Genomic DNA, 13,094 nt, shown 5'->3' with positions numbered 1-13,094 from the left:
GTTTAAGTAAATGGGCGGGGATATAGCTCAGTCGGTAGCGCGCTGGATTTGTATCCAGTTGGCCGCTGTCAGCGTGAGTTCGTCCCCACGTTCGGCGAGAGATTTATTTCTCAGAGTCAACTTTGTGTGCAGACTCTCCTCGGTGTCCGAACACCCCCCGTGTGTACACGCAAGCACAAGACCAAGTGCGCACGAAAAAGATCCTGCAATCCATGTCAGAGTTCGGTGGGTTATAGAAACACGAAAATACCCAGCATGCTTCCCCCGAAAGCGGCGTATGGCTGCCTAAATGGCGGGGTGAGAACGGTCATACACGTACAATTCCACTCGTGCAAAAAACACGTAGTGTACGTGGGAGTTTCAGCCCACGAACGCAGAAGAAGAAGAAGTAGTTAAGTAAATGTGCAATCAATGTCGTTCACATTTTGCGCTGAGCGTTCTTTTCAGCACGCTGTTTCTTCTTGTGTGAACCATGTGGGAAACCGTGACGGGTCTGTCCAGGCGTCTGTACGGAATAAGAGCGTCCTTCCATTTGGACACACACCAACAATCATCAGCCTGGCCAGTGTCTGTGTCAGAGACATAGAGAATACTACATGGCTTGCTGTGTCGTACCAGGTTTACACGAGTTTTTTTTTTTTTTTTTTATAAAATTAATATTGAACTGCGAGCGAAAGCGAGCTGTTCACAATTTGAAAAAGCAACGAGTGTAAATCTGGTAGGAAACAGCAAGCCATGTAGTATTCTGTTTATCCTACATACTGTACTTACGTGTATTTTACTGAAAATGTCCTGCAGTCGAGGCAGCTAAATTGAAGACGCTTGTTTTGGAATCTCGATCTCTTCTAAAGCCGCGTGCAATCTATTACGTCAAAGCAAAGAAACGTCACTCTAAAAGTGTGGCGTGACGTGTTAGTTCTAAAAATTCATCGAGGGTAATTAGCGAGCGCAATTTTTTGTCTTCTCTAATGATGTTTGTCTCGGTGACTTTGGCATCATAACCAGTGGAAAAACAGGTCCCTGCCAGACTTGCTTGACATGACCTCATTTACATGTAACATGATATACACACGTGTGATTTGAACGATTATTATCTCACGAGTGTCTCTCTCACGTATGCAGGATAAATACATGTCTCCGTCTGTGCAGAGTACACATCAGTATTTGCCGAATTGATTTCGTACATTGACGAAGGTGTCAGTTACGAAATTAATCAAGGAAAATATGTCCACCTTCCACAGGCCGCGTAGATTTTGGCAAGCGTCCAATGAATTGGCTGTTCTTTCACCACACGGAAGATCAAGCACATCTGTGATGTTTTACAAGAAATGTACCATCCATGGAAGGTGTCTTGGAAAAAATGACGGGTGTGCATAATGCGCATCTTGAATGGAATGTTGCAGTATAGACTGAGACAAAGATTGCTTGCTTTATGAAGCCACGTTCAGCCACACGATGATTGATGGCATTGCTGTTTAAGGCTGAACAAGTGCATGAAGGTACTGATGCTGTAGACCCATACAAGTATCACCTTTCGCTAAAATGTCTTGCGAAGTAGGTTACACGATCATGCAGTGGTTATATGTATTGATTAAGTTCCTTTACTGAGATCATTAATTGCATGGAATCCGACCTTCTCTAGCTTGTTGTTGCAAGAGAGAGAGAGAGAGAGAGAGAGAGAGAGAGAGAGAGAGAGAGAGAGAGGGCGGGAGAGAGAGAGATGGAGTAAGAGAGAGTGCGACAGACAGGACGACAGGCAGGTAGACAGACAGACACACAGACAGACAGAGACAGACAGAGGTAGACTATATTTGGTTTAATTTTAGCTTTCTCAATCTTCAAGTTTGTTCAAGGGTTATGACAGACATATAGTAGCCTTAAATCTGTTTTCCTTTTTGACGGAAAGTTGCTTTTTCGTGGAACATCTATAAGGCACCGGCAGCTAAATTTATGACCAAAATCATGACAGTTTTCAAGTTTATTTATCCACCATTTCCAGCTTTTCAATAAATCGTGCGCCCATTGCGCACCGCCGAGTAACCGCAGAACAACTTTCTGCAGCCGTCTCTTTTTACATTTAGTCAAGTTTTGACTACATGTTTTAACATAGAGGGGGAATCGAGACGAGGGTCGTGGTGTATGTGTGTGTGTGTGTGTGTGTGTGTGTGTGTGTGTGTGTGTGTGTGTGTGTGTGTGTGTGTGTGTGTGTGTCTGTCTGTCTGTCTGTCTGTCTGTCTGTCTGTCTGTCTGTCTGTCTGTCTGTGAGTGTGTGTGTGTAGAGCGATTCAGACCAAACTACTGGACCGATCTTTATGAAATTTGACATGAGAATTTCTGAGAATGATATCCCCGGATGTTTTTTTCTTTTTTTCGATAAATACCTTTGATGACGTCATATCCGGCTTTTTGTAAAAGTTGAGGCGGCACTTGTCACACCCTCATTTTTCAATCAAATTGATTGAAATTTTGGCCAAGCAATCTTCGACGAAGGCCGGACTTCGGTATTGCATTTCAGCTTGGTGGCTTAAAAATTAACTAATGACTTTGGTTATTAAAAATCTGAAAATTGTAAAATAAATATTCTTTTTATAAAACGATCCAAATTTACGTTCATCTTATTTTTCATCATTTTCTGATTCCAAAAATATATAAATATGTTATATTTGGATTAAAAACAAGCTCTAAAAATTAAAATATAAAAATTATGATCAAAATTAATTTTTCGAAATCAATTTAAAAACACTTTCATCTTATTCCTTGTCGGTTCCTGATTCAAAAAACATATAGATATGATATGTTTTGATTAAAAACACGCTCAGAAAGTTAAAACGAAGAGAGGTACAGAAAAGCGTGCTATCCTTCTCAGCGCAACTACACTTCGCACCCCGCTCTTCTTGTCAATTTCACGGCCTTTGCCACGAGCGGTGGACTCACGATGCTACGAGTATACGGTCTTGCTGAAAAATTGCATTGCGTTCAGTTTCATTCTGTGAGTTCGACAGCTTGACTAAATGTTGTATTTTCACCTTACGCGACTTGTTTTTTACACCCCCGGTATAGGGGTGTGTATAGGATTCGGTCGATGTGTTTGTTTGTTTGTTTGTTTGTGTGTTTGTGTTCGCATATAGATCTCAAGAATGAACGGACCGATCGTCACCAAACTTAGTGAACAGGTTCTATACATTCCTGAGACGGTCCTTACAAAAATTGGGACCAGTCAAACACACGGTTAGGGAGTTATTGGTGGATTAAGATTCTACAAGGACTTATAGAGGGACATTTTAATGGTCAAAGGGAAATAACCTTCTCAGTTGGTGGCAGTGAGAACGGTAAGGACGGGGGTGTTTTTCCTACCTCGGAGGAATTTCTTGTTTTACTAACTTTCAATATTTTCTCTGACAAATTTAGTTCTGTGAACTGAAGTCTTTTAACCGTATCCTGAAAAGGACAAAAACGTGACCAGACTTTTTGGGACCACTGTGACGTAATAGCCAAACACACGAGTATTGTCAGTGTCTAGGACAGGAATAACGGTTTATATATAAAAGGTAATAGTTTGAAGTTTTCAATATTGCGAAAGAAGTCTTTATTACTCCGTTTGCAAGCTCTTATATCTCAGAGCAAAAAATATTATTCCCACAACAACAAGACAGCATATTCCAACAACAACAAGACTGAAGAAACAAAAACGTGTTTTACTGCCGATGTGTTCCCTTAGCAATGTTTATTCTTCTTCTGTATCAGTATCTTTGTCTGTATCTACACCTGAAGCTGTCAGTTGTGACGTATTTTGCCTGCCGGGGCTTTTAGCGCCAGCAGTAGTGCAAATAAGCATTTTTTCTTCTTTTTCTGCGTTTGTGGGCTGAACTCATGTTTTTGCACGAGTGGAATTTTACGTGTATGACCGTTTTTACCCCGCCATTTAGGCAGCCATACGCCGCTCTCGGAGGAAGCATGCTGGGTATTTTCGTGTTTCTATAACCCACCGAACTCTGACATGGATTACAGGATCTTTTCCGTGCGCATTTGGTCTTGTGCTTGCGTGTACACACGAAGGGGGTAAAGTCACTAGCAGGTCTGCACATAAGTTGACCTGGGAGATCGGAAAAATCTCCACTCTTAACCCACCAGGCAGCAGCGACCGGGATTCGAACTCACGACCTCCCGATTAGGAGGCCGACGTCTTACCACCACGCCACTGCGCCCGTCTAACGCATTTAGTTATATAGCCATGTGCTCTTGAATAAGTGTTATTGTTCTGTTTAGATAAAGTCCCTGTGCAAACTTGGCAGAAAAAATATTCTGTCTCCATGTCGTAACTTTTGAAGCTGTCAGTTGTTTCAACACACTGCTTGACTGGGCCCAGGAACGCTTTGTGCACAGGTGTTTTGTTCTTTTTTTGTTTCTTTCATAATCTGAAAAAATATAGTATTTACCCCAAGCCGACTATCTTTCATTGCTGCTAGAGCTTTCTTCATGTCTTCTTGAGACCATTTTCCATTACTGAAAGACCAAAGAGTAGAGATGTTGCAATTTTCTAACATCAATACTCAAAAAGTTAGACATTCAGCGACATTCAGCTAAAATATTCTAAAAGTTCTCATCTGCCACCCGTTGTTAGTCGTTGCGTCAATTTTTCTTATGCAAACGTCATTGACAGTTACCAAAAATAAAAATACAGTGACATAAAAAATGGTTACACGAACTATTAAAATATTCGCCTTGTTCAATTGACCCCCCCCCCCCCCCCCCTTACCCTAGTTTTATACCAGTCAAAATCAGGAAAACAAGTACGCACATAATTCACTGCGACTCCGACGCAAGTCTGGGTCACGTTTCTGCATAGCTTTCAGACGCAAGTGAAGACTTCATGCGTGCCGCAATACCGCGTAGCAGAATGGATGCCAAGTGTAGGAGCAGCAGCAATGGATGGAGCAGACCACATAAAGTTCGCTGATGCCGAGTCCAGACTAGAAACGCCATAAAGTTGCGAGCTAATTGGTGTGTTGGACGTGCTAGAGGCGATTCCCTGGGGATCACAACGTGTCCGCTATGCACTGGGAGTATGGCTGGGGCTGTGAGAGACCTTGGGGTACTCTTGGGACGCAGAGTTGTCCTTGCGGTTAAGATGCGGCATGGCCGCTTGAGTACATACGAAAGATCGAAAGAAAAATGAAAAGGGAAAATACTTAGATAGACAGAGAAAATCTTCGATGAATAAGAAATGGTGTATTTGTTTGATCAGGTTATTCCTCCGAAAGCGGCGTATGGCTGACTAAATGGCGGGGTAAAAACGGTCATACACGTAAAAACTCCACTCGTGCAAAAACTCGAGTGTACGTGGGAGTTTCAGCCCACGAACGCAGAAGAAGAAGAAGAAGAAGATCAGGTTATAGCTCAGAAGACGTGCACCCGATTTCGTCTTTGTTTTTGGCTCACGAAGTGTAGCCTATGCGATGCTAACTTTTGTCTGTCTGTGCGTGCGTGCGTGCGTGCGTGCGTGCGTATGTATGTATGTATGTATGTCTGTGGTAGAAACTTTAACATTTGAAGACGTCATATTACATTGACGTCACATTATGACGTACGAGGGTTAGACGTCACGCGATGGAATTACTGAAAGTCTCGGTGATTGTTATTTTGAGCGGGCCGAGACTATTTGGCAGTCGTGTCCATGTAAGTAGGCTACATGCAGACAGACAGATCTAGATCTAGTGTCTCGCTTTCTTGCACAGTTTCACCTATGCTCTTTCTGTATGTGTGTGTGTGTGTGTGTGTGTGTGTGTGTGTGTGTGTGTGTGTGTGTGTGTGTGTGTGTGTGTGTGTACTGTGTGTGTGTGTGACGGAGTGATTGAGTTTGTGTTACTGTTTGTCGATTTCTTACGTGAGCCTTGAAGGCTTCTCCTCTTGTTTGTTTTTTGTTTTGTTGTTGTTGTTTTGTTATGGGGGCCAGGCCCCCATTCATACGGATAGTTTCGAGGTTGACCGTGGGCAGCGCCATTTTGTTGTGAAATACGTCATCAGTTTGTGTACACAGGAAGTTGTGACATCCGTCACCCAATGGGAGGGGTGAAGGCAACATTGTTCATCAGTAGAAAGTTGTGAAATCCGTCACACTGTGGGAGGGGTGAAGGCAAAATTGGTTATCATTGAGTTTGTGTAACACAGGAAGTTGTGAAATTGTCCAACAAAAACATCATAGGTCGAACTGTGCAGGGTCAACCGCAACAAACTCAAACCATTCATTCTATATAGCATTTGAGTGACTTATATACCGACATTTTCATTTCTTATTTTCACCACAGGTGTAGGAAAAAATCATGAACCAAAATGTTATTTATTTTCTAATTTAACATTTGTTTTACAAATGTGACCATGGTCTTTCAAACATACAGTGACATTAAACATTGTTATGTTAAAAAAAAGAAAAAAGAAAAAAAGCTTTTGTGCACAAATCAGAAAATACATTGTACATTTTACCTGCAGGCCAAACAGTGTCTGTGGCGGCAAAGGACCCAGCAAGTTGCACTGATCTATATTTTTATATCAGTGGCAAGTTGTCAAGAACAGGCGCTTGCATTTGGATGTGTCCACTGATAGTAGGTTTGGTTGTGATCAATCAGAATGATGTGGGAATAAAAATGTATGACAGTTTAGTATGATGACATGTAATTCACATATGCTGAAATGTAATATTATACATGACATAATATTATTATGGCTGTTGCCATGACCATGAACCCCAAGAAATGTTTAATGTTATGTAAAATCAAAATACCAAAATCAAGCACCTATTAATCTGGTCTACGGCGCGGGAAGATTGAGGCCTTCGTAAACGTTCAACGTTGGCCAATAATGATTTTAACAATGTTGTGTCGTTTTGTATTATGTTTTATTTTGTTGATCAATTGATAAATATGTCTTCCCAACATATTACAAATCAAACAGAAATAAAGTCTTAGAGAACTACAATAATTATTGTTGCCGTCAAAACCTTGCAAGGCCTCAACCGTTCTCACGAGATCAGTTACATTTTTCTCTCTCTCTCTCTCTCTCTCTCTCTCTCTCTCTCTGTATGTATGTCTTTGTCTGTGTGTCCCTCTGAGTCTCTCCGCTTCTGTCTTTCTATGTCTGTCTCTGTCTATGTGTGTGTGTGTGTGTGTCTCTCTCTCAGGCTCTCTCGCTCTTGCTTTCTCTCTCTCTCGCCTGACTCTTGGCACACAGGTCAAAGCAGAGGTTAACTTGAGTGCACGTGTACCTGCGGCAGGAGGGGGGTGATTTCTTGAATTAGCTGAGGGCGGTGGTGAACATGGGTCTCAAAGCAGAGGTTGGGCTATATTTAGACCGTCAACACAGACAGTTCAGCGTCGTCAATCCCCGCGTGAAGGAAATCGCTCACCTTCCACGTCCAAAACGTAGTGATATTATTGACACGCCAGATTAGCGCGGTAGCGTATTGTGCTAAGCAGGAAAGCTCGCTTTTCTGTATTCTTGTTAACTTCGCAATTTCCAGAAAGCATCCACTTTCACTTTGAGACTGTTTTGTTTATATTCGACACTATCAAAACCACTTTGCATTGCAATACTGAAATAATTTTTTTCTGTGTTCGAAAGCTACAGCCAATCGTTATTATATCCCCTTATAGGTACAGTTTTATAACATTATTGGCACATGTAAACAATAGGAATTAATTAATGAACGCTACGAAAAGGGCAGCCTTTAACCTCCCTGTTGTCACTCAGCATTTTTACACCCCCGGTATAGGGGTGTGTATAGGATTCGGTCGATGTGTTTGTTTGTTTGTTTGTGTGTTTGTGTTCGCATATAGATCTCAAGAATGAACGGACCGATCGTCACCAAACTTGGTGAACAGGTTCTATACATTCCTGAGACGGTCCTTACAAAAATTGGGACCAGTCAAACACACGGTTAGGGAGTTATTGGTGGATTAAGATTCTACAAGGACTTATAGAGGGACATATTAATGGTCAAAGGGAAATAACCTTCTCAGTTGGTGGCAGTGAGAATGGTAAGGACGGGGGTGTTTTTCCTACCTCGGAGGAATTTCTTGGTTTTTTTAATTCTCATCCACACTTTCAGCACTCCCCCCACCCGCCCTCCCCATCTCAGATGTAATTTGTGAATGGCGTTTTCAGCCTTCAATCCACTATTTAACATAGTAAGTCAAGCTTTTCAAACCTTATTAATAATTGCTTTGATGTTTTGCTGATGTTCAAATTATTATTCAATGAAGATCTCATGGTTCAAAATTTCATATTGTTTTTTCAAAAACGTGCGTGTGTTCCATTTCAAACTAACCTCACTGATGTCTTTCTTTCTTTATTTGGTGTTTAACGTCGTTTTCAACCACGAAGGTTATATCGCGACGGGGAAAGGGGGGGAGATGGGATAGAGCCACTTGTTAATTGTTTCTTGTTCACAAAAGCACTAATCAAAAAATTGCTCCAGGGGCTTGCAACGTAGTACAATATATTACCTTACTGGGAGAATGCAAGTTTCCAGTACAAAGGACTTAACATTTCTTACATACTGCTTGACTAAAATCTTTACAAACATTGACTATATTCTATACAAGAAACACTTAACAAGGGTAAAAGGAGAAACAGAATCCGTTAGTCGCCTCTTACGACATGCTGGGGAGCATCGGGTAAATTCTTCTCCCTAACCCGCGGGGGGTCTCACTGGTGTGAACTCCATTATTACTGTCACATCTGTTTTACAAATTACACCCATAATCCAAACCAACGCGCAAACACACACACACACCACAACTACACACATGTGTACTCGTTACCATTAGGCAACGCTCGTCACAATACTGATAGACTACGAAGCAATCTCTTCGATCATCTCTGCGCTGAGTCGGTCACACTTTTGCTCACCCCTGCCAACAATCTCGAACGTATCCTTTTTTTTCAATCACTACAAAATTATCATACAGCTTTTTATGTCTCACTAAATTATAAATCAGATGTATGTGGTTGTTTGTTGCCTTGAATGCCCCAAGGGGAAAAATGAGTGTTTCTTCCATACTAATTAGCCTCATTTGCCTAAACCATATAGGAGTTATTCGTCCTTATAGAGTTAACATTTTTTATATAAATCCCATGCTAATTTCAAATACAGCGTTTTGCTATTCACTTCAATATAATAGTAAATAACAATCAAGAAATAACGAAGTCTTTAAACCACAATTTCCCAGATATTTACACTTTTCATTTTGTTTCAATTCACACCAAAAAACATACACTTCGCCTTTTGCTATTCAGTCTCAAGTCTAAATAATAATAGTATAAATCATAACTAATTTTCTTCACACCATCATAGACATAATGTTGCCTCACATGTTCTTTGTACAATCGTTGGTTTTCACAATAAACATTGCATTACTGTAAGTGTCTTCTTTTTCTTTAACAATGTCTTTCCAAAAACAAAACTCAAAGACCACAAAAGCTATTGCAACCTACTCCTATCTCTCTTCCTGGGTACAATGGTACCTAAGACTTACATTCAAATGCTTACATTTCCATGCTACCCACATTGTCAAAATACCAATAATTATTCAAAACAAATGTTAACAAGAAATTCCTCCGAGGTAGGAAAAACACCCCCGTTGGTCAAAGGGAAATAACCATTCTCACTGCCACCAACTGAGAAGGTTATTTCCCTTTGACCATTAATATGTCCCTCTATAAGTCCTTGTAGAATCTTAATCCACCAATAACTCCCTAACCGTGTGTTTGACTGGTCCCAATTTTTGTAAGGACCGTCTCAGGAATGTATAGAACCTGTTCACTAAGTTTGGTGACGATCGGTCCGTTCATTCTTGAGATCTATATGCGAACACAAACACACAAACACACAAACACACAAACAAACAAACAAACACATCGACCGAATCCTATACACACCCCTATACCGGGGGTGTAACTACTACCTAACTTCATTTCAGACCCACACCCATTATTATACACACATTTCACATTTAAACCATGAAGTAAATTTTAAGCGGCTTATTGTCCGTCAGGTCTTAATTGCCTTTATTGGACATGAATTGGTTTATACGATTCGAGTTTTACGCCCTCACGGCTTTTTGATGTTTGCGTGTTTAGGTGGTATCAGCCATCTGCACTTATGGTAGAATGACCAAGATCTTTAACGTGCCATTGTGGTGACACGGGGGTGGGAGATGGATACCGTCTCTGGGTCTGCACATAAAGTTGACCCGTGTCCGTCCCGGCCCGGATTCGAACCAGCGACCTCTCGATCACAAGTCCAGTGCTCTACCACCTGAGCTACCCGGGCCCCCCCATTTAAACCATTAGTCGGCCCCCTGTCGATATTTATCGACTAAGTTCCTTAATTTGTTGGTGGTTTTTTTTTTAGGTTTTTAGGATGTCCTTTGCAGTACGCAATGTTTACGTTAAAAGAGCCACCAGCGTCGTTGATCCATAACTCAAGGACATCATTAACCTTTTAGCCCGAACTTTACATGAAAATATGCAGCCATTTATCTCATTCTTTGTGCAAGATGTTCTGTGCAGTACGCAGTTTCTACCGTACCCTCAAACTAGGATCGTGCACTCATCCCTTAAAACCAAGGGAATAATCAACCTTATTTACTAAAGCTTTGCAGTAAACTCTGTGACAGCGAGCCAAGCCGTTATACCCTAATTGGCCTGTTGGGCGAGCCCTGGGGGTCATAACGTGTCCGCGATGCATCAGCACTAATGTTTAGTTCAGGGGGAAACTCGGGGGGCAGAGTTGGTCTTGCGGTTAAGACACAGCGCACGTTCTTCTTGGTTGGAATACTTACTTGTTTACTGCCCGTTATGCCGGTTTGCATGTAGGGCAGCAACGATCGAAGGACCTCCTGGACACTCCTGTCTGTTCTGGGCGAGTCTCTGGAGGGTACCCAACGTAAGGTCAGTGTCTTCAGTTCTCCTTCCACCGTTCGTCGGGACTAATTACATTATAAGGTTCAATCCGATGGATGTGCACAACCATTGAACTCGGAATATGTTTTGGAACAATTAAAGTTGGCCTTGTGGTTAATAAAGTGATTGGGCATGAACAACCAACCACCAACCAATCTTGCAGTAAAAACCTCTGCCTAATGGCTTGAAATCTCACGGGGCCGGTGATAACAAGGTTCGGTCCTAATTTTGGTGGCTGGTCGAGACACCAGTGGGACAGTTCAGTGAGAGTCCACTGGTAGGTTTTTTTGGCTGCATTCAACACTGATTACACCCAAACAATCCCCGCCATAATTTGGTGTTTGATTGAAGATGCTCCCGATGCTCCCGATCTGTCTGTGTCACTCTCTCTCTCTCTCTCTCTCTCTCTCTCTCTCTCTCTCTCTCTCTCTCTCTCTCTCTCTCTCTCTCTCTCTCTCTCTCTCTCTCCCTCTATCTCTCTCTCTCTCTCTCCCTCTCCCTCTCTCTCCGGCTCTCTCTCTCTCTCTCTCCGCCTCTCTCTGTCTCTCTCTCCCCCTCTTTCTCTCTCACACACACACAAACACGTACACACACACACACACACACACACACACACACACACACACACACTCTCTCTCTCTCTCTCTCTCTCTTTCTCTCTCACTTCTTTTCTTGGCGGGGGGTGGGGGGGTGCAGATTTGGCTCTGTATTTAGGACAGAGCAAGCCTTCTATACTCAGTGAGAATAAGGTTCCATCTCATGGCTATGCACCAAGCAATCGTTAATTATCTCCACCCTCTTTGAGCATAAAAGTGAGAAATGAGGTCAATGGGGAGCTTGGGAGAATGAGACGGCTATACTGGTGTGGATCACTGAGTTATATTCAAAAGTGCAACGCCTGCAGTTTGCATTCACAAAACCAGTTTCTTCTGAACTTGCTTTATGGCTATGCATATGGCCACATAATCTTTCCTTTGAACTTTATGTTTATTCGTAGCTCCGGCATTCACCTCACTGGAAAAATACGGTTTGCCATCCTTGAGTTTTGACGTTTTTGACGGAGAAGACGAAAAATTACTTGCTAATTAGTTTTCCAATTGCTTTCACCACAAAACACCGTCTTAAATAAAAGCTTCAGGCACTCCTTTTTGTTCGTTTTCGACATTCTTCTGCTTCGTCCTTCCGTCTGTCTGTCTGTCTGTCTGTCTCTGTCACTGCCTGTCACTGTCTCTGTCTGTCAGTCTGTCAGTCCGTGAATCTGAATCCCAGTGGTCCGTCCATATGCCTTTCTCTCTGCCTCTCAGCGGTCTGTCTGTCTGTCTGTCTGTCTGTCTGTCTGTCTGTCTGTCTGTCTGTCCGTCTCTCCGTCTCTCCGTCTGTCTGTCTGTCTGTCTGTCTGTCTGTCTGTCTCTCTCTCTCTCCCTCTCTCTCTCTCTCTCTTTCTCTCTCTCTCTCTCTCTCTCTCTCTCTCTCTCTCTCTCTCTTTCTTTCTGTCTCCCTCTCTATCATTCACTCTCTATCTCTCTCTTTCTGTCTCCCTCTCTATCATTCACTCTCTATCTCTCTCTTTCTGTCTCCCTCTCTCTCATTCACTCTCTATCTCTCTCTTTCTGTCTCCCTCTCTATCATTCACTCTCTATCTCTCTCTTTCTGTCTCCCTCTCTCTCATTCACTCTCTCTTCTTTTTCCTCCGCCTCCTCTTCCGTCGTTATTTCCTTCTTGTTGGTATTCTTTAGCTACTACAATGCACGGATTTTCATCTAATAAAGGCCACGAAAGAAAATATAGGCATTAACTAAAATCAATTCACCATGACTTCTGAAACGTTTCATTCATCAAGTGCAAGTGAATGAGAACTACTTGTGGTTTGATCCACTTCTGGTGCTACAGAATGCCCTTTTAAACAACCTTCACGAACCGCCGTGCGTAAATGGAACTAAGCTGTTTAATTCGCACTTCTGTTTATACCTGCGCAGGTGTTCGTTTACGCTGCAACAAAGAAAATCAATTTTAATCTGAAGTGAATGTTACATTTCGGAGACAAAGATTTCGAAGGGCTGTTTTATGTAACACCTGAGACAAATGAGCGGTTTTTTTCTGCTTGTAACATGAGCGTTGCCTTCATGATGTGTGTA

At 42.1% G+C, this 13,094-nt stretch overlaps 1 protein-coding gene and 1 long non-coding RNA gene across 2 annotated transcripts in view; both read left to right on the top strand.

Moving 5' to 3' along the window:
* LOC138959495 (activating transcription factor 7-interacting protein 1-like) overlaps positions 1-13,094 on the top strand; it is a 364,173-nt gene that overhangs the window by 220,824 nt on the left and 130,255 nt on the right. The window lies entirely within an intron of this gene.
* The window catches only part of LOC138959481 (uncharacterized), a 66,026-nt gene continuing 60,678 nt past the window's right edge, over positions 7,747-13,094 (top strand). The window contains exon 1 of the long non-coding RNA XR_011453726.1: positions 7,747-8,072. This is a non-coding gene — a long non-coding RNA (uncharacterized lncRNA). The remainder of the gene's footprint in view (positions 8,073-13,094) is intronic.

Source organism: Littorina saxatilis, linkage group LG2 (assembly GCF_037325665.1).
Source record: "Littorina saxatilis isolate snail1 linkage group LG2, US_GU_Lsax_2.0, whole genome shotgun sequence".
Taxonomy (NCBI): domain Eukaryota; kingdom Metazoa; phylum Mollusca; class Gastropoda; order Littorinimorpha; family Littorinidae; genus Littorina; species Littorina saxatilis.
The sequence above is the reverse complement of the archived record's forward strand: the minus strand, read 5'-3'. Positions and strand labels throughout refer to the sequence as shown.